This window comes from Callospermophilus lateralis, chromosome 4 (assembly GCF_048772815.1).
Source record: "Callospermophilus lateralis isolate mCalLat2 chromosome 4, mCalLat2.hap1, whole genome shotgun sequence".
Taxonomy (NCBI): domain Eukaryota; kingdom Metazoa; phylum Chordata; class Mammalia; order Rodentia; family Sciuridae; genus Callospermophilus; species Callospermophilus lateralis.
The window spans coordinates 112,406,141-112,428,953 of NC_135308.1; the positions used below are offsets into that span (position 1 = coordinate 112,406,141).

The 22,813-nt window shown below is 34.9% G+C and overlaps 1 protein-coding gene across 5 annotated transcripts in view; it reads left to right on the forward strand.

Annotated features, from left to right (window-relative positions):
- The window catches only part of Slc16a7 (solute carrier family 16 member 7), a 168,459-nt gene that overhangs the window by 59,136 nt on the left and 86,510 nt on the right, over positions 1 to 22,813 (forward strand). The window contains exon 1 of one of the 5 annotated variants that reach the window (XM_076854798.1): positions 520 to 659. The exons of 3 other annotated variants lie outside the window; for them this stretch is intronic. The gene's annotated coding sequence lies outside the window, so the exon portion shown is untranslated. Of the gene's footprint in view, positions 1 to 519; positions 660 to 19,339; positions 19,365 to 22,813 lie in introns of those variants that run through there. One more of the 5 variants, XM_076854803.1, reaches the window with a different exon arrangement.

Below are 22,813 nucleotides of genomic sequence, written 5' to 3' on the forward strand. Positions count from 1 at the left end.
ATCTCTTATTTCTCCAAAGGTTATTGTGATTTGTTCATATACAAAGATGGTGTTGCTGATCGACGGGCAGATTCACTGTTATGCGTTTAGGTTGGGGACCTTTCTCAACCCAGGGCATTTATTTACAGAATTGTTGACCAACTAAGGAATGTAGTATGTAATCGGGCAACAAAGGGATTCAAGACATGACCTTAGCCTTTTGATATTGTTTCCCTAGCCTCAGACTCTGTGACCGATTCACTTACCCTGTGATGTATATAGTATCATACTCTAGCAGTGTGTTCCAAACATGATGTTTAATCACATGATGGAAAATACACTCGAAAGTGTGGCTGCATCAACTTCAGAGAATCAGAAGATTAAATTTAGCAGTTCTAACTGCCAGACTTGTTCACCTTCTTTGACCCAGGATATAATTTAAGCTACGCTCACTTTATACTGTGAAAAGTATGAACTAATTGTGCATGTCAAAGCAAGTTCTTCAAGAAGAGAGAGGGCTACCTTTCCCCTATTTGAAAGAAGAGAGAAGGAAGGGCAAAGCAGACAATCTCTGGAGACGTGTGTGCAAGTTTGCTTCTGGCTAGAAGTTAATGATCAATTGCCTCTCTGCTCAGCTCTGTGCTCAGAGAAAGAAGCAGACTTGGGTTCTCTCTATTCAGGTAACTTTCAAATCATACTTTCTGTAAAAATATACAAGCTGTGCATGTTAACTGTACTTTATAAACATTTGATTGTTTTTATTTCTTTAGTTTTCTCTGATATCATATTCTAAATTTATTGAAAGAAAATGAAAAACTAAATGTTGGCTCAGAAAACTATTTCACTTTTAAAGTGTACTGAGTTAATACTAATGAGGAATTCTGTGCTTATATTAGGGAAAGGGAATTTTTAAATGTATTTATGAAATGAATTTTTGTGATTCCTAAGTCTACTGGCTGAAACATGTGTTAATTATAATTATTTATAATAATAAATAACATAGTACATTATTTAGTCTTGGTAAGGAAAATCAAAATCTCTAACACTGAAATTCTGAAAGTAAGAGTGAATCACTAAAATTGTATTTATCTTGGTGTTGTAAAACAACCAAATATCTTTATTTTTCTTATTCTAGATTGCTACATTTTATAAATATCTGTGTGTATATTGCTGAAAAAATACTATTTTTTTATTGTGGAACTTAGGTAACTTGGTCCCAATATATTTGGAATGGTACTATGACAAACAATGAAGTTATAATACAGGTATATTTCAGGTGACACTACTGTATAATTTCAATGAAATTAAATGCCTTTTTCACTCAAATTTACAGCTTTCAAAGCTAGTTTCTGAAAATAAAAATATCTATGCTATATGTATACAGAGTGATTATATAGTGCATTGAGCTTCCAACATGAAGGATACATTGCTTATGTCACTGCATCACAAATTGTTTGGGTTCTTTTTAAAGTTTCTGTTGACGGTGGTTATCTGTATTCAACAAGTATCTAAAGCCAAGGGAACTTGTGTTTTAGACTCAAGTCATAAAGACAAGTAAATACTAGAAGTTAAATGTTTCCATGCTACTGCATATGTAGTTTTCTCTCTATATTTTTTCCTGAACTGAATTAGATGCCAGACAATGATTGATGATTTTACAACTGGAATTTACAGCTGGTAAAAACCTAGAAGAACATCTATTTTAATAAGAGGAACTATGTCTATAGAGGGGAAGTAACAAAAACTATTGGGAGCTCTGGGGCCAGAATCAAAGTCCCTATTTACTGGGTGACAAATAGAGTTAATAGCTTATTAGTCAATGTTTGTGCTGGTTTTTTTTTTTTTTACTTCCTTTTTTTAAAAAAGGAAAGTAATATTTTATTCCTTAATACATTTCTATTTCGAAGTGCTGCAAGATAAGCACTGGCAGTTAAAGTCTAGTTACATAGTGATTTTTTTTCCAGATTCGCCACCACTGGCATTGCTAAGTTTCTATAACACTGTAATTTATATAATCCCTTTCTTCTGTTCTGTCTATATACAGATTTGCTTAGGTATATCTAAGTTCTGTTTACAAAAGAAGTTCTTCAAGGTTAAATAAGAGAGTATTGCCAGTTCTTATTTTAGTAAACATTAAAGTCATGCAGAGAAGTTCATACTTTATAAGTTAAACATCCAGATGGCTAAAATTTCATTAATTATGGAAATTTAAAATATGAGTAAAATCAAAGTATGCAAATAAATATGATGAGTCTTAAATTTTGGACCAATTAATATGCAATCTAAAGTTAGAACAATTATTTGAAAGGATGATTAAAAATTGAGACTTTAAACTATTAGATATGTACAAATTCCTTACTATAGTATACTGTGCATCTTTTTAATATTAGATATTAATATAGAACCAAGATTATACGTATTAATGACTAGTTGCTATTCTCATTCACTATGACCTTTGGAAATCTACTTCTCAGTTTCCTATTAACTGTATAAAAATCAAGTTACTATAAGAAAGTGTCTTTCTTTCTTTAGCACATTATTGGATATCCTTCATGAATTCCTGAAAAGTTCACCAAGTCTTTATTGACAGTTATTTGTAGATATTACACACACACACACACACACGCACATACACATACACACAATTTAAGATTCTCAGAGACAGGGAGAGAGAATCAATGCTTTCAGTGCAATGAAGTGTGCAGGTGTTGAAAAACCTAGCTTTGCAAATCATGGGTAAGAACCTGTAAGAACCCTAAAAGGAGATCTAAATGTAGGCTACAACAATAAGCGAGCTCTAAATGGAGACTATAACAATAATAATGATTTTTTATTTTGCATGAGAATCATTTGAATTTATGTATAACTTGACCTAGTGGATTATAAATCATTAGGTAGCACTTCCTAAGGCTGTCATGATAGTACCACAAACTGGTGGTTTAAAACAACAGAAGTTCTTTCTCGCTTAGTTGTGGATGCATGCAAAAACCCAGAAACATGGGGAGAATGTTACATGAAGATGGTGGCAGTGGGACTCCAGTCTGTGCCTCCATCTTCATATGGCATTCTCCCTGTGTTTCTGTGTCTTCACATGGCAGTCTTTTTATTTATTTATTTATTTATTTATTTATTTATTTATTTATTTTAGTTGCCAGTGGATGTTTCACTTCACTTGTTTATTTATATGTGCTGCTGAGGATCGAACCCAGGGCCTCACACATGCCAGGCAAGTGCTCTACTACTGAGCCACAACCTCGGTCCCACATGGCAGTCTTCTTGTAAGCATATCTATTAGATTGGATTAGGAGCTGCCCTATTCCAGTACAAACTCAACCCAGTCAATTACACATACATTGACTCTAGGGAATAGTTTGGATCTGGAATATACCTCAAAAACCCATGTGTTAGATATTTTCTCCTCAGGTTGATGCTGTTGGGAAGTGTTGGAAACTTTAAGAGGTGGGTCCTGGAAAGAGGTGTTTGGGTTATTGTAGGAATTCATTCAAAGGAAATAGTAGGACCGCAGCCTCTTCCTCTTCCTCTCTTTAGCTTCCTACGAATGGAGTGAGCAGGTTTGCTCCACATGTGTTCTCCCCATGATGTTCCACCACAGGGTGAAAGCAACAGGGCCAAATGATCATGGACAGTTACACGTGAACCAAAGTGTGTTGGGGGGAACCACCCTTTTTTTCTTTTTAACGTGATTATCTCAGCTGTTTTTGTTATAGTAGTGGAAAACAGACTAACATCCCATTTCCAAATAAGGTCACATTCTGAGATGTTAGAAGTTAAAATCTCAACTTATCTTTTTTGAGGGATGTAATTAAACCAATAATAGTTTGCCTGTGACTCCTTTCCCAAATTCAAGTCCCTACCACATGCATACCACAAGCAAAAATGTATATTCAAGCTGATCACAACATTTCCAAATATCTTAGTTATTCCAACATCAGCTCTAAGTCCAAATTCTATTCAGATCAGTTATGGATGACACTTGGAATGTAGTCTATCCTAGGACAAATTTTCTTTCCATCTGTGAAATCTTGAGAACAAGTCATCTACTTCCAAGATACAATATGAGAAAGAATAGACATTCTCATTATTAAAAGAAATCGGAATAAACAAAATAGAAAGGTTCTACTAATCTAAAACAACTTCAAAACTTATCATAATGTAAAAATTCCATGATGTTATAAAACTTGGGAATAATTCTCTATTGCTTTTTGCTCTGTCTTGCCAGAATGATCCTGCCTCCTGTTTTAGTCAGCTTTTTTGCTGTTGTGACTAAAAGATCTGACCAGAACAATTTTAGGGAGGAAAAGTTTATTTGAGGGCTTATGGTTTCAGAGGTCTTAGTCCATAGAAGGCCATCTCCATTCCTCAGGGCACTAGGTGAGGCTGAACATCATGGCGGAAGAGTGTGGCAGAAGGAAGTGGCTCACATCTTGATCAGGAAGGAGAGAGGGAGGTCTCCACTTGCCAGATACAAATAAATACCCCAAAGCCATGCTGCCCATTCCCACCTCCTCCAGCCACACCCTACCACTTCAGTTATCACTCACTTAATCCCTACGAGGGACTAATTCACTGATTAAGACTCTCGCAACCCAATCATATCTCCTCTGAATGTTCTTACATTGTTTCACTTGTGAGCTTTTGGGGGACACCTCACATCCAAAGCATAACACCTCCTTTCCCAGGTCTTGCCCCCTTTCTCCTCAGTCCTGGGTGGTGGCCCTGCTCCCTGAAACTAAGGACATGTCCCTGTTCTTTGGAACTGTGGAAATCCCCTTTCCCAAGCCTCTGCATACATTTTTCTCTCCTGTAATTCTTCTTTTGCTTTATTCTTTCTTTATTTCTTTCAGTACAGACTGGCAGTATTTTTGCTGGCATAATATTTTTAAAAATCTCTCATCCTCTTGTGGGCATCCAAGACAAAAGACAAGAGAGTTCTTTTAAGTGTCTTTTCCATATGTCTGCATCTCTATTCCCAAATTTGAGGTTTATTTTTCTCATTACATGGTTATAGGTTATTATTGTGAATGTGCGCTTCCATAGATAGTATTTTATATAGTTTGCAAGTTCTCAGATTTCATGTATTGGTTTCATACTGAATAAGTCCTTTTAAGAAGCCACACACTTTATTTGTTCAATAATGTGTTTGAAATAATGTGACTCATAGTTTTAATCCATTCACTGTATTATTATTATTATCATTAGTAGTAGTAGTAGTATTTTTCATTGACTAACATCATTTAATTATAATTCATAGTACAATCCATGTACATATGACAGCCATGATTTCTCTAAATATATTCTCTGGGTCTGTGTTCAATTCTTTTGATTTATACTCTTAACAGTATTTGAGCATTTATTACCACCTGCAATTTCTCTAACAATTCATTTACATTCTGTCTTCTCAGATAGTCCCAGATTTGGAACTTAGTAAGTGGAGTCAATTAACACTATTAACATTGTGTGATATTTCATTCTGGTCTCTGTGTTATGTATCTTTATTTTATTCACAGATATTAATTATGCATTGGGGTTCAGTGTGATGCTTTCATATATGCTAAACTTTACACTGATCAAATTCTACCCCCATCCCACCCTTCTCAATCCCTAGTAAACATAATTCTGATTTTAGGTTGAATTTTTTTTTTTTTTGGTACCAAGTATTGAACTCAGGGGCACTGGACTACTGAGCCGCATCCCTAGACCTATTTTGTATTTTATTTAGAGATAGGGCCTCACTGACTTGCTTAGTGGCTCACTTTTGCTGAGGCTGGCTTTGAACTCACTATCCTCCTGCCTCAGCTTCCCAGACCTCTGGGATTACAGGTTTAGGTTGACTTTTAAAAATATTTTTTCACATATGAGAGAGAACATACAGTCATTATCTTTCTGTGTTTGGCTTTTTTTACTTAATGTCTCTAGTCCATCCATTCTACTACAAGAGACGGGATTTCATTCCTATTTATGGCTGAATTGTGTGTGATATGTGTAAAGACACACACACACACATATATACATAAAACATTTTCTTACTTCATCTGTTGATGGGCCTCTAAGCTAATTCCATATATTAGCTATTATGAGTAGTGTTGTAATTAACATGGGTCTGCAGTCTTCTCTTTGGTATTTCTTTGGATATATGCCCAGAAGTGGGATAGTTGGATCATATTGTAATTCTATTTTTAGTTTTTTGAGGAACCTTCTTACTGTTCTCCTTGAACAGTATGAATGTTTGTACTAATTTACATTCCAGAATGGTATTGAGTTCCTTTCTCTCCACATCCTTCCTAGCATTTTAAAAAATATACCAACTATTCTATCTGGAATGAGATCTTATCTCATTATAGTTTTTTAAAAAAAAATTTAGATAGACACATGCCTTTATTATATTTATTTTTATGTGGTGCTTAGGATCGAACCCAGTGCCTCATACATGCTAGGTAAGGTCTCTACCACTGAGCTACAGCCCCAGCCCTCATTATAATTTTGATGTGCAGGACCTTGATGGCTAATGATAATGTTATTTATTCATTTTAACTTCTATACATCCCAGCCTATGAATATTCAAACTTTTATTATCTATTCTCCTATCAAGGTACATTTAAAGTCTTTCTAAGTTTTAAATCTCTATGTATTGTGCTGCTATAAAAATTTCTTCTCATGCACAAATGTGCACACCTGGGAGAGAGTGAGTAAGATATGCACAGTTTTGATTAGCAGTTTTTTTTTAATCTCGAGAGAGTACCCGTGGCTCCACATCCTATACTTGTTTGGAAGCTATAAAAATCTAGGCTTTAGGCCATGCAGTAGATTCAGTTTTTGTTGCAAAGTCATGCCTGTGTTCCATTGGACACAGTATGAAAATAAAAATTGTTCTGGGTGGTAGTGGGCACTAGTTTTGTTTTTGCTTCCTTCAATCATGGGTTGTTGAGAGGGTGGAGAGCGGACCCAGACCTGTATCCAGGCTTGCATCTGCAGTAGGCTTTCTCATCTCTCTGCCTGAATGGAGCTCTTGGAGCCCTCTCTACCAGCTAGTCTGCTTCACTGATTGCTCTTCCAGATTCCAGCAGTTCACTATTTTACTATACTATACTATTCTAGGCAATTTACATTCTATCCTCTAGAAATTCCATTTCTAGGCAATGGAAATGTTTATTGTTGTTTTATTATGATTATGATTTTGGTTAGTTATATCATTTGGTTTTCTTTTTTTCAGATTTTGTTTTTTATCACCTCATGTTTGTAGTAGAAAAGTTACATGCAAATGTAAATTTACAGAATTGTCTTGATCTGTTGATTGACTTTTTACTAAAGCTGGGTAGCAAACAATTGAGTCTGAAGTAGTTGGCAGTAGTACCTTGCCTATTGAAGTAAGATAGATCTGCTTTGAAATCTAATTGTGCAGGGTGCAAAAATGACATTCCGATGTAAAAATCAAAGAGACTTATTTTCATTCTTAGCTAGATGGAAGACTGTTTCAGCTCTTCGTGAAGATGGTTCTGTAAGTATATTTTTTAGTAGTCCAAAAAATTTAATTCAAATGCAGTTTTAGATCTAGTCAGCTTTTGAACCAAAGCTTTAACAAAGTCATGGAATTCTGCAGTATAAAACATTAAAAAAAAAAAAGTTGACTTTGACTTGGGATCTTTTATAGGCAGAAGCTCCTGTTTCTTCTATCACGCCTATCACAAAATAATTTAGAAGTCCTCATGAAATTTAGATTTTTGAGCAATGTAATGATCATGTCAGGATGATTTTTAAACATTATACTTCCACATATAAAGAGGCTAACCTGTTGGATAGAATTTTTAGCACTTTGTATCTGTATGTGGAAGAAAATTAATGTTGAACTGGTTTTTTATTTTTATTTTTTGACAGTAACTAGCAAATAGATTTGGTTATTTCCTGAGGCTACTTCTAAAATATTATAAGAAGTATGTGTCACAATACAGACAATAAATACTGAAGATGTGACTCCCATGATGTTGAACTAAACGAAGCCCTAACTCAGTAAGGTGATGTACTGTGTTACTTAAAGATGTCACATTTTGCCAGATAATATGTTGGTTTTTTGTCTTCTGCCAATTTCTAGTAAATTTCATTTTTGTTACAAATAAAACATTTTATACTAATATTTAATTAACTCATTCTCTTCTCCTTAATGCAGTCTAAAATCATAAAAATAGTTACTGTCTCATATAATCAAGATGAAGATGAAGAAAATATCACAACATTCATTTCTTACCCAAAACCCTTAACTTAATATTGGAAAAATATTATACAGATGAAACTGTTTCATTGTTTGCATGAGTTCTTCCAAGTGACTTCCGTTTCTGTTGGACTTTGCTATGGTATTTGTTCAGCTATTATTAGTCATCTGTCTGGAAGAGGGGATTGACTGCTAGTTCTTCAAGGGTATCATCTCTCTTGACAGGAATCTTTGCAGATATTCTTATTGGATCATTTTTTTTCTTTCTGTGTAACTTAATTGAAACATGCACATCATTCAAGACTGAAACAAAATTTATTTATGATCTCTTAAGTTTGGTTAAGTTGTACCAATTTATACATTAATTATTACCATAGACCAGCTTGCCCTTCCATCCGTCTGTCCTTCCTTCCATCCTTCCTTTCTTCCTTCCTTCCCTCCTTCCTTTTTCTTTCTACTCTGTCTCCTTCTTCTCCTCCTCCTCCTTTACCTCCTTCTTTCTGGTACTGGGGATTGAATATAGGGGTGCTTTTCCACCAAGGTACATTCCCAGACTTTTTTGTTTGTTTGTTTTTGATTTTTGATTTTGTGACAGGGTCTCACTAAGTTGCCCAGGCTTATGATCTTCTCTCAGCCTCAGAATTTGCTGGGATTGTAGGTGTACATCACTATGCCTGGCTGATCTTTTTTAAATAGAGCTTGATAGGAAATTATGCCTTAATGACATTGGTCTTAGGACCTAGAGCATTCATTGTCTGTATTGAGTTAACTTTTCTCCTATGTATAATAGTTATGTAACATAGGAGAACTAAAGAAGTTGTCACTGAAATCATTTCCTGTTTTCAGTGGTTTACATAACCACAGTTGAGATAAGCTGCCATGGAGCATTTTAATATTTTTCCTTATTTGTTTTCTCTCCTAATGATTATGTACATTGCGAAGGCATGGGCTACATCTTGTCCATCACTGTACCCTTTAGTGCCAGCACACTGAACTCCTTCTAAGTAGGACTTGTTTGATGAATCTTTATGAATTAAATGACAGAATAAGGGATGTTTCTTATGGCAGAACTTTGCTGATAGAACTGTTTAAGTTGAGCAGTAATTCATATCACAGTGTACAGGGACCTTAGGTTATATATCAAATAGCATTGATATTTGAAAGGTGTAGGCAACTTGGGAGAGTGGCCTAAAGCTCTGAACAGTGGCAATACTTACTGTCAGGGAACCGGGTTATGTTTTTGCCATTTGGTTTGTTTAGCTTAAGAAAGAATCTTATACAGTATTACCAGGTCATTGCAGTCAGGGGTGAGGGGGTGTAAAGGGTAGGAAACAGAGGAGAGCAGCAGAAATAAGGCAGGAAATCTTGGTTCCAAGAACAAAGAACAGGATTTGGGTAAGGTTTGTAATACTTTGGGAGCTGGAATGGAGTTCAGCAGATATGACAGAAGCCATGCTACAGAGATAGGGTACATTTGGGAAGGCCTTGTCTCAGGTGACATTCAGGTATCCCAAATCAGACTGGATGACATAGGACAGAAGATAGATTATGTTTATATTCACTATAGGGCATGAGAGTTAATGAAATACCAAGACTCAAGTTATAATCATCTCAGAGAGTGGTAGGACTGATCTTTAGCAGACATCTTACAACTGAGCAAGTCTGGGTTAGCAAAGCTGATGGTGGAAGAAAGCCACATGTCTCTCATTATCCAGCAGACTAGCTCAGAATCCTTTATAGTGTGGTGGTCATGACAAGGTTCCCAAGAGACCCTTGAGTCCTGTTAAGATATGACGGGGCTCAAATGGCATAAATTATTTTCAAATATTTACTTTTTTTCATATTTGCTGTTGTCTCATTCATTTGCCACAGTGCTGTGAACTGAATATTCAGATGTTCTCCCATCCACAGCACCCCTGGGCTGAGGATATAGCTCAGTTGGTAGGGCCTTTGCCTCATATATACAACATCCTGGGTTCAATCCCCAGCACTACCAAAATAAATAAATAAATAAATCCACAGCACCCCAAATGATGGTATTTGGAGATAGTGCCCTTTGGGAGGTAGTCAGGCCATCAAGCGGGACCTTAGTCTGATGGTTAGTGTCCCAGAGGACTCAATCTTTTTCACTATTTTCTATACCCAAGACAGCCAGGTGATTACACAGGGACATTGCTGACACCAGAACCTAACCCTACGAGCACCAAGATCTGGACTTTCAGTCTTTAAAACTGTAAGAAAATAAATTTTTGTTGTTTATGCCCCCCAGTCTATGGTGTTTTATTATGACAGCCTGAAAAGAATTATACATAGTATAATGCAGAATAATGCATAAGTCAAGCCCTGGAGGAAATGTAAAAGGAAGTTAAGATAAAGGAAGAGTAGGTAAAGGAAAGGGAATAATTTGTAGCCTATTTTGCAGACAACCATAATTTCATGATTGTGAAAGAAATAGAATGCATAATGTGATAAAAAGTCATACAGGGATGATAAATGAACAGATTCTTTCGTTTGATTTAAAGAATAAAATTTCTACCCATTGGAAAAAAATGTTCTGAGATCAGATGTTCTGTTACTTGGCATTTCCGCCTCACACATCATCATACACTTACTTATTAAGTGGACTTCAGGACCTTTGTGTGTGTGACTAGTTTTGCAGGCTGTCTCACATTTCCCAGTGCATATGTACATAAGGCCAAATGACAATGCAGTGTAAATATTCATTAAAGCCACCTTCACATAATCTGTTCAAAACTCAAAATTTCTATTATTTCATTGCCAATTGACCTTCAGGCAAATTGTCAAGAAATTTATGATGGTAACAGCATGAATATGTGTACCCAGGTGTCTCTTGGGTAAAATATGACTCATGGCTTTCTTGCTCCTGAAATGATTAAGCCCCACACCTGAAGTTGACAGCACAGTCATTGCATAGATTGATGTTCTCAGTGACTAACATTTGACAGAGTTTGCCTCTGATTTATGATACCTCCAGATAAAAACAATTTACCTCATTTTTTAGTATTTTTAAACTATGCTCTTTCACTAATTGGATAAAAAATAAATCAGTTTCTTTTATATTGAGTACATACGCAGTTTGAATAAACTAATCTTTTAAATTAAATTTTAGGGTTTTTCAAAAAGCACAATTTTAATTGTTTTTAGTAGGCTCACATGGTTCTGGTCTTTTCTTTTCTGAGGTCAAGTAACTCCTGATTTTGAAAATTGTACCTAATAGTAAACTATTACTCATATATAATCTATTCAGTAATTATCAGATTTTTGTTACCATTCATCCATTGAAGCACAGCAAATGTTCTTGAAAAACAATTATAGAGAATTAGGCACAGTGCCAACTAATTGAATTTGTAATTTCTAAAAAATATAAAATTAAGAAATCCCTTTTCTCTTATTCCTCAGGAGCACTTTGAATTATTATAATGTTCTGAATTTATCTTTTTAAGAATTAAAGTATGTCATGCTATCTAAGGAAACAGAGTGAAAACTGGTGAGAGTAAATTCCTTTCCAGATTATTTTCATCTTTTTTGTAGGTAAAGGAACATTATTCTCTATTGCATATTTTCTATATCATTTAAATATATTTGATAAATGCAAAAAATTATAATAACATTTTCACAAGTTAGTAAACATATTAATATAGTGAATATCCAGTAACCTACCAAAAGAAGTGACCAGAATTTACCTGGTCACTAGAAAAGGCTTATTTCTCTCCTGTTTCATCCCCAGTCTGTTCCCCACAGAGGTAGCTATTACTTTAAACTGTGTGTGTTTTAGCCTATTGCTTAAGTGTGTGTTTTAGTACTATGTATACAGTTGTCCCTTATAATGGAAAGATTTAATAACAAATTGTGAGTGTTTTGATTCTTTGAATTTGTAATGCAATCTGTGATAAGATTGTGGAACCCCAAGCTTTTCATGAACTACATTTTGCCTTATAATATAAAGATAAAATTGGAATTGGTGAGGTGATAGCTTCAATAGATCATTAGTAGACAAGCCTGAGACCTGTTGGAAGGGTAACAACCAATAAACTTGGGTATATAGAGAGCAAATTTTTTTAAATGAACTATAAACCCTTGTATATGAGTGCTTTTTGACAAAGCCAGTGGTATTTATAAAAAATATTACAAACAGGAATTCATTCTAAACTCTACAGGTTATCTTCTTCTACCCACAGCTTGCCTTAATAAAAATTTTAGGTCAAAATATCTGTCACATGTTTAGTCCCTCTCTTTTTCCACTTAATTTTAATATCCGGGTGCTTTCCAAGTACATGCAAGGCTCTAGTTCCTAACTCACTCTCAGATCTGCCCTCTATCTGTGTCTTTGCCCAAGGCTGCTGCTTTGTCCTGGCTTTCTAGATCACTGAAATAGGATCTATCTAGTTTCTTGCTATACTCTCTATCACCAATCATCTTTTTTTAACCCATCTCTAGGATCATTTTATAAAATGCAAATTTACCAAATTATTCCTTTGCTAAAAAGCAAAACAAAACAAATAAACAATATAGTTTCCAAAGCTTTAAGATGAATGAGCTATGTGTCTTTTCAAGAAATAATTCTTTGCAACTACATATATCACAGTGTCATGCTGTCTCTTACTTTCAGGACATACCAACTGGTATTTTATAGTTACATATTACTACTCCCAGTCCTACCACATACCAACACATCTCACAAATTAATCCTATTTAGCTTTCACAGGTCTGCTCATCCAGGTCAGTGTGACTGTCAGTCTGTTTTCTGCTGCTGTAACAGTGTACCCCAAACTGGGTAATTTATAATTAATGGAGATTTATAAAAAGCTGAGATGTTCAATATCAGTCAAGATGCTGACATCTAATGAGGGCCTTCCTGCTGCATCATGATAGGACAGGAAGTCATGTATGGTGAAACAGCAAGTGTGCAAGTTGAAGTTCAGGTCTGTCTTCCTCTTCTTAGAAAGTCCTAATCCTGTCTCCAGGGACCCACCCTTCATGACCTCATCTAGCCATCATTGCATCCCTCAGGCCCCAGCTCTAAATACCATCGACATAAGAATTTGTGTATTGGATTTTCAACAAATGAACTTTAGGAGGATGCATTCCAAACCACAGCAGTGACTGTTAACTCCTCTTGAGATAGTTTCTTATCTGTGACCATCTAGGTTAGGTTTTCTTTTTCTTAAACCAATAGAAACCTGAATTCACCCATCTCTTGGTATTTGTCATATATCTACTTCATAGTTATCTCCTAGGTTGTGTTCTTTTATCGATCAGAAGCCTTTTATCGATCAGAAGCCGTCTTATGTGTTAGTCATTTTTGTGTTTCTAGTGTCTGGCTTATCCTTTGGCATAAACTGAGATACGTACGCAGTAAATGGTGGCAAGAAGAGTGAATGCAGGTGTGCTAGAAGCAAGAGGATGATAAGCACAATGTTCCACCTTGATTGCATCATAAGGACAGAATTAGTATGAAGAATGGAGCTTGATGATGCTGACATCTAAAAATAAAAATCAGGTTAGAACATCATTGTCAAATATTATCATCTCAGAGAGAGGTAGAATCAGTAATCAGAGCTAACACAATTAATACTCTGTAAGCTGTGGAACTTATCCATGTTTATCAATTTTATTACCCCCATAAGTTTCTTCACAGTGATTATTAGTAATAGTTTGAAAGAGAAAGTAGTTTTCTACCTAACTTTTCAGGGATCAAGGAAAAGTGGATTAGGGAGGATAATCCACTTTGCAGGCAAAATTGCCAAGAGTTGAAATTTTATAAAGATAGAGAAACAATGGACAAGAAAATTAGAAGCCAGGCTAAATGTGCAGGACACACAGAAAAGAAAGAATGAATCAGGGATAAGGGAGGTGGTTCTGAGTGCTTCTAAGAACCCCAGGATGAGCAATACAGAGCATGAGGACTTTTTCCCAACATAGTACTTTCCTGATTTGAATTAATGTTAATGTTAATTCAAATAATATATTAACCTGATTTGAAAAAAAGTGTTAGAAATTAAAGGACATATACCTAGTCTTATTTCTGAATTATCTGAATGCTATTGTGTTTTGGATTGAGAAGAAAGCAGAATAGAAGGAGATTGTTTAGCTTCTACTCTTCAGAAAGTAGGTAAACTAAGATGCCTCCACATTGTATTTTCCTTGGCCACTCTCCATTTGCAAGCCTCTTTTTCTTTTAACCTCTATCTCCAAGTGATTACTCTTCATCATAATACCCTGTTTATTTTCTTTATGCAGAATACAATCTGTGATTATTTGCAACTTCCTGATCATCTCCCCTCCACTGAAATATACATTCATGGATGTCAATGTCTTTTATTCAGCTCTGTAGCCACTCTGCTTGGCATGTAGTAGGCTTTCAATTGATATTTGTTGAACAAACACACGGATGACCTAATGCCTAAAAATTGAGTCTGGTTGAAATAATCCAAGTTCTTCTGACTCTTACCCTGTCATCTGCCTTTTTTGCAAGGATCTTGATTTCTCTCTCTTTTTAAAAATTTTTTTAGTTGTAGTTGGACACAATATTTTTATTTATTTTTATATGGTGCTGAGGATCGAACCCAGTGCCTCACATGTGCAAGGCGGGCACTCTACCAATGAGCTACAGCCCCAGTCTGGACCTTAATTTCTCTGTAAAGTCAGCTTCAAATGAGCTGAAGAATCAAGTGAGTATTTTCACTGCTGCTTTCCTGCCATTGCTAATGCTCTTAGTGAATAAAACAAGAGCAACAATAAAGAATGCTGCCTGCATAAAGGGTCTGTGTTCCAAAGCTTCCTAAGTAACTTATTCCCAAGGACCCAAGCTGAGGTATAGACAGAGATGGTAAAAATGCCGCTTGTCCAAATCCATGCTGTGCTTTGTCATCTGTAATAACATATTGTTCAGAAGATCACAGTTTTAATGAAAACAGCTTGTTTAGCTTCTGTCCTTAAATCTCTGACCTCTTGAACCTCTTGTCCTGCAGGCTGGACAAACATGAGTACCATGCCATCAAGCTTACTGTATTTCATTGCTTTACTCTTTATGCGTTTCTCTCCTTGCCTATAGGACAGAACAAAAACAAACAACAAACAAATAAAAAAGATTGTCAATTCTTGTACACCAACTACTACAAAAACCTTGAGTTATTTTATATGGTGCTGAGGATCGAACCCAGTGCCTCACATGTGCAAGGTGGGTACTCTACCAATGAGCTACAGCCCCAGTCTGGACCTTAGATTGAAATACTTTTTGAAATACTAAGTTCCATCACATATGAACTTGAAAGGTGGTGCAAAAGACTACTCTTCATCCCTCTTCTGGACCTTAATCACTCATATTTGGGTGAGGATTGCTGTCACTGGCTACTTTAAGGGGGACTCTATGAGCATAGATGGAGCCAATTACAATAAGTTCATTTTTTCTTTGATCCACAAGCATGGTGGCCCAGTTCAGTGGAACTCCTCTTAGGATAGGTTTAGATTCACAAATCCAGTTATTTCCATGCCCTGTGAGGGATGCCTTAGAGCCAGTTAAAGTCCTGAGATTCCTGCAAGTCACATAACACTGATTTATTTTGCAGGGTCCTTGGTAATGAATTTTACATAATGGGTTAAACTGATCATAGAAATTTTAAGTAGAATATGACTGGTCTTCAGAAAAAGGATCTTGTGGGTTTTTTTTTTTTCCTTGGGGGGGCAGTTCTGGGGATTGAACTCAGGGGCATTCAACCACTAAGCCATATCCCCAGCCCTGTTTTGTATTTTATTATAGATAGGGTCTCACTGATATGCTTAGCAACTTGCTTTTGCTGAACCTGGGCTTTGTACTTGCAATCCTCCTGCCTCAGCCTCCCAAGCCACAAGGATTACAGGCTTGTGTCACTGAGTGTGCAGCGGATCTTGCTTTTTGGATACCCAAATTTCTTTATCTGATTTTACTTTATATTCTGTGAATACTGTACATCATTTATTGGAATAAATTAAGTCTTTTAGACTGATAGCATTGAGTAGATCTAAATTTTATCATTAGCTATAGGCAATGTATCAAGTTTGATACATGAGTAACAAACTACGTGTTAGGGCTATGATTTTATTTTTATATGCTTTCTAGTTTAAGTAATTAAATTTACATGAATTTCATTATCCTGGGGGCTTGGAAGCAGTAAAATATTATTTAAAATGTAGATTTTTGTATATCCCAGCATGAAATTATTTACTTGGACTGAAGTTACTATGGTAGGCACTACAAGAAGTATAAATTGTCTCAAGATCTAGGATAGGAGAGGGACATAAATAATTTTAAATTAAGTATAGATGGTATAATATATTTAACTGAGAGTTTAGAGAAGTAATATTTTCCTTTCTCAGAAATTATTAAAAATTATCCCATTATTTTATTTTATATTACTTATTTGGAAGAATGGGCATGGGTTCATCATGTGACAATGTAGGAGGTTTCGGTAAATTGAGGGAAAGTAGGTTTCTAGGAAAAAATGTTCTGTACTAAAGTCTAGGAGCTCTGTATTCTACAGCTAAAATGAATTGCAATGAATATTAATATATTGAAGATGATGATAAATTGTGAAATAAATGTACCATTCTCAAATCTACCTGGTCATTTCCATGTGCAATCCTTCATTCCTTGGGATAAGTGTTTCCTGATACAGTGCTACGCTACATGATTTAAATAAAATGTAAGGAATTGTTAAAAATTGTTAGAATTAGAATATAATATAAGACTGTAGTGTGTCATTGAAGATTTCTGAGTAATAGAATTACCCTTTCTGAGAAGTACTTTTGGGGGATTAATCCTGCTGTCATACCTTGGAGGCCAGATGTGTGAGGATGTAGGAGGCAAGGATCAAAAATGGAAAGTGAGACTGTTTCTTAGGGGACTATTGCAGTTGTGTGAAAAATTATGAATCATGATGGTCTGAAGTGAAATGGAAAGAAAGATGCATTCACCAACTTTGAAAGAGGAATGACATAAAGAAGAAGAAAGGACTGTGATGTTTTAGGATTTGTTATTCTAATTAACAGACTGAATGGAATTTAGGTGTCCATTTAAAATGAGGTGTCCATTTGATAATGTCTAGAAAACAGTAATAAATGAAGATTTATAACTTAGGAAAAGGATTACTTCAGGTGAGCAAGAATTTGAATACAGCACAAGTAAAAATGGTAGCCAAATCTATAGAGGTAGGGGATATGGCAGAGAGTATGTAAAGAGAAAAGAGAAACAGTCAAAATATAAATTTTTTCAAGACCCATATATGTTGGCCCTGATGAAGAAAAATTTCTCTGGGAGAAATAATGATGTAGTAAGACAGAAGCCAAAACCTGCAGAGTTTCAAGTAAAAGGTATAGTTAAATACCACAGACAATTTTAATGAGGTGAGAACCAATGGCTTTGGTGAGTGGGAAGTCACGGGTCATCTTCAAATTTATTCAGTCAGAATTTGCAAGAGAAATACCCATTGTAAGAATCTCACAATTTCTAGGTTTCCTTGTAGATCCTACAAGGAAATATCGCTCTTGTGGGAAGTTTTGAAATGAACATGAAAGAAATATAGAGGCAGCACAAGGGAAAAGCAGGTCTAATAGAGGTTATTTTTCCTGCTTTTTTGGGGGGTGGATGGTGGTAGAGAGAAGAGGTTAAAGGAAATCAACAGAAAAGACCAATACATTACGAAAAAGTGTCAAAATTATTGCCTCTACATTCTTTATAAAGTCAAAGACAGCTTCATTTTAAAAATCTTAAATAAATGTATTAGTATGAAAGAAAACTTAAAAAGCAGGGGAATGCCCTTTTCTCTAGCAAGAAGGAAAGGTTTTCCTGAAATGGAGGCAAGAGACAGGGATCTCCTTTTTGCTAATCTCAGATTTGATTGACATTCCAGAAAGCAAGGCAGGAAGAAGGACAGCCGGGTGCTGCTGTCTCATCTGCTGCAGTACTCGGGTCAGACTGGACTGAACGCAGTCAGCAAGCAAAAGTCAGAAAAGCTTAGTGCTCTCTGGTGGAGCATGAAGGGGTGCCAAGGAAGCATTAGCAAAAGAAACAGAGCTGTTTATCCAAGCTGTAATGAAGTCAGAGGAAACATGAGTGAATAGCCTGGAACAGAACGGAACCCTCCCAGGCTGGTGAACCACTGGTCTGGGATGATGGGTGGATACCAGGTTATATGAGCAAAGAGCATAGAGGAATGGAAATTAAAGAACAAAATAATTAAAGCATAGAAAAATCAAATTAGGATCAATTTGATGCTTGGCATTGTTGATATCTATTCCTTCTAAGCTGTGAAGAACTCTGGAAAAGCCCAGCCCACAGCTCTCTAGGAGAAGGCAAAGTGAGAAGATGGACACCCTGCAAGGTCAAGGTTCCCAGTGATCACATCACTTCTGTTTTGGTGTGGTACAAGTTGTCATCAATTCCTAGAGCTCTATGTTTATTTGATTATGTGTTTTTGTGGACTCACAATCTTGATGAGAGCAGTAAGGAGTAGGTAAAAGGAAAACAGAGTTTGTTTGTTTTTTTCTGATTTAGGGATGATGTGTCTTTCTGGTCATCTTCCAGAAGTGATAAATTGGATGAAATCAAATCAATAGATTTATTTTTAGCACCCCCATAGCACTCATCTAGGCTACATTTAACTGGGTCTGTTTTGCCCACTCAACACCAACTCTATCATCAGTGCTTAGTGATTATTATAATAACATCAAATTCTAAATGCCAGATGTTGAAGTTGTGAATCCCATGGTGCTTCATTCAGAGTGGTAGTTCCTTTGAGAGGATCTTCATGGAGGATCTTGAGGATATCAGAAAGTGTGATAAAAATTCTCCCTTTTATCCCCTTCTACTTTAGCATGGTTTGTTGCTCCTTTTCAAAAAAAATGCTTATAATTAATAGTTCTACCAATGTTGGTATTATAAAATTTGTATGTTTCACATCCTTTTGGAGTGCTTGTAAATAGACAACTCTCATGCATTTTAATGTATATTTAGTGATTGTTTAAATGCTATTGAACATGGTATTTTTATCCAACAATGTGTGATTAACATTATTCTCATTTGGAAGTTGTGTAGTGTAATTTTTTTTTTAATTTTAGGGTTAGAAGTTGGGAAGATATGAAGAAATAGATAAAGTATGCAGTTGTGAGTTGAAATATTAGTTCTTCTGAACATTTTGAATATATGATATTCATGGTGCTATTTTCATTCTGTCTTTGAAAAATGTCTTCATATGATTGATTTTCAACATTGAGCCAAATTGCCTCAGTTTTATGGGAACATATTCTTTTCAATAGCAACAAAATATTCTTCAATATTTTAATCTCAATAAATGAAAACTATTCAATATATGCCAGATTCTCTGAGGATCTCCCATGGTAACTTTTATGGAAATGTAATTGTTATTTGGGAATGAAATACAATTCTAAAAACTCTTAAGGAACTAAGACTTCGTCTTTAGGAGACTTCAGTATCAAATTTGTTAAGCATAATCTCTGCTTATTTAATGGAATTTCTTCAAGTGATTCTTTCAAAAGAGCTTTGGTCATTCAAGTCATAGTTTATAGAAACTTAGAAAAGTTTTCAAATACTATCTATCTGTTAATTATTTATTTTTGAATGACAGTAGCATTTTTTTCAAAAGAAATTTATGTTTCATGTGCAAAGAAAGTCTACTTTAGTTATAAAGGAAGAATAAGTTAAAGGAGTGGATTATTTTAGTGTCATAGAATCAAAGAATGGGAGCTCAAAGGGACCTCAGAGAACATTTAACCCTGCTCTTTCTTTATAAAATATGGAAACTAATATCCAGGATAGTTGTCACTTGTGCAAATGGCTCAGACACTTTATTAACATTTATTCTGATATATATATATATATATATATATATATATATATATATATATATACACACACACACACTAAATATTCTCATAATGTTTTATTTTTGTGCATTACATAAATCAAGTTATCAGATATTGGAGTTATTTTAATCATTTTTGGTCATTTTACTTTTTTAATAGTCACTGTTCTTACTATCTAGGCTGGGAGCACATTTTGTAGTATAATCCTCTTGAAAACGTTTTTAAAAATTAGATTCTAGCTAACATGAATTGTCATACCATCCGTTCTTTGTGAGATATGACTCTCTACATATACTCAATTATAGAAAATTTGAGTTTATCAGATCTGCATGAGTCCACACTATTGATCTCTTCTTCTGTCTTCCTCTCCCAACTAATTTTTTAAACTGACAGGATTTACTGGTTTCTGCATTTAATTCTATAAAAGATTTTTTTTCCTCCCATGCTCCCCCTCCCTACCCCACTATGAAGTATCCTCCTTATATCAGAGAAAACATTCGGCATTTGGTTTTGTAATGGTCATCATTATCCAAAGTACATGTGTGAAGACACAAATTGGTTTGAATATACTTTGTATACAACCAGAGATATGAAAAATTGTGCTCTATATGTGTAATATGAATTGTAATGCATTCCGCTGTCATATATAAATTTTAAAAAATTAATAATAATAAAAATTTTTTTAAAGATACTAAGTCTAATTTTAGTTAGAAAAGAAGAATAAGTTCAATAATTTCGTTATACTTCATAATGATTGCAGTATATTGCACATTTGAAAAAAGAATAGATTTTAAGTGGTCTTACCAAAGGGCAAGAGTAAATATGTGAAGTAATGAATGGGCTAAGTAGCTTGATTTAGCTGTCCCCACAATGTATACATATACCAAAACATTATGCTGCTCAGCAAAAATATGTATGATTTTTACTTGCCAAAACCTATTAATAAAAAGTATGTAACTAAGAAAAATTAAACAGATGCTAAGGCCACACTCATTTTTTAAAAAATCAATCCTATGGCTTCATGACCTTGCTTTTGATTTAATTTTTGCCTGAGGCAGTGTCTTAACTTCAGAATCTTTTTATCAGGCTGAGGATTAAAAAAAAAAAAATACAGGTACAGTAGTTCCCTCTGTTATCTACAGTTTTGCTTTCTGTTGTTTCAACTACCCACAACCAACTGTGGTCCAAAATAAAAAAAAAAATTAAAAAAAAGAAAAATTCTAGAAACAAACAATTAGTAAATTTTACATTACACACTTTTTCACTGAGATGATAAAATCTCACACCTTTCAGTTTCACACTGTGGGGAAGGAATTATTCCTTTGTGCAGACTTTCTGCACCATAGGTACTAGCTTCCTGTCAGTCACTAAGTAGCCACTAGCATTATCAGGTCCATTATTGCAGTGCTGGTGTTTAAGTATTGCTTATTTTGTTGTTGAACAATAGCTCCAAAGCTTGAGAATAGTGATGCTGCCAACTTGAATTTTCCAGAAAGAAACTGTAAACTGCTTCCTTTAAATATAAAGGTGAAAGTTCTCAATAAGGGAGGAAGATCATGTCGTGAATGTTAAGAATATTCTCCTGTAGCCTACATTCATTCAAAAATGTTTCTTTGTATTCTTAGGAAATATAAATGGGAAAAATCTAGTATACAGAGAGTTTGATACTATTCAAGGTTTAAGTACTCCATTGGGAGGCTTGGAATATGTTCTCCAATGATAAGTGGGGCTACTATAATTTTCAGTCTTAGAAGTCCTGTAATTCATGTTCCTTTCCACTTTTATCTTTGTTCACAAGCAGAAGGGATATGTTATGTATTTATAATTTCTTATAGGAATTTATTAAATGTGGCAAATTACAACCAACTCCTGCTACCAACATACTGTCTCTATACCTCTTTTCCCAGAGCCCTAAATATCCTGTGTGCATTTTCTTTTCCTTTCAGATATCACAGGCAAGTTTTACTGAATATTTTATCTCTGTTTAACATAAGTTGCCATGTTTCTAAACTCATTATTTTACCTTATAATAACCATATTAGAATCAGCTGTAGACTAACTTATTTCTCAAGGCAGATATAAAACCAAAATTAGGGCAAAAAAGTAAATGTGTAATATTAAAATAGTATAATGGTACTCTAATATACCAAATTAGTATAATTAAGGAGACATTTTTCCTACAATCTCACCCAAACACCATAGACTATGTATTTTATTTTTATGCATTTTATCAAATAGGTAGAATTTTCCTCTGATAGTGGCTTATATCACCATTTTTTCTGAACATTATATAATAAATGCCATATAATTTTTATAGTTATTGTTTAGTGTATATAAAAAATCTATCAAGTAGACGACCATATATTTTTAGCTCCTTTAAAGAGGTGAGAATTTAGATTGTCTTTAGTTTCCTCCTATATACTGTAAGTATGATTATTCCAAGGAGTGGGGGCAGAGACCATGGAGTCATAAGATTATAGTTGACAAAATGTTGAGTGACAAAGAGCTGTGTCATAATTAGAACAAAATACATTCAGGATTCTAAAGCAAGTGATGGTTCACAGGGGACTGGAGGAATCAATAGACTAGTGAATCTCATCTGGGTGAAATGGAAGATCATGTCCCTCCATGCCTCTGGCCAGGTTGACCCACCAGGCTGTGATACTTTTAATTCTGCTCCAGATCTAAAAGTAGTCTATTTTATAGAAACTTCTAGGAAATCCTAGCATA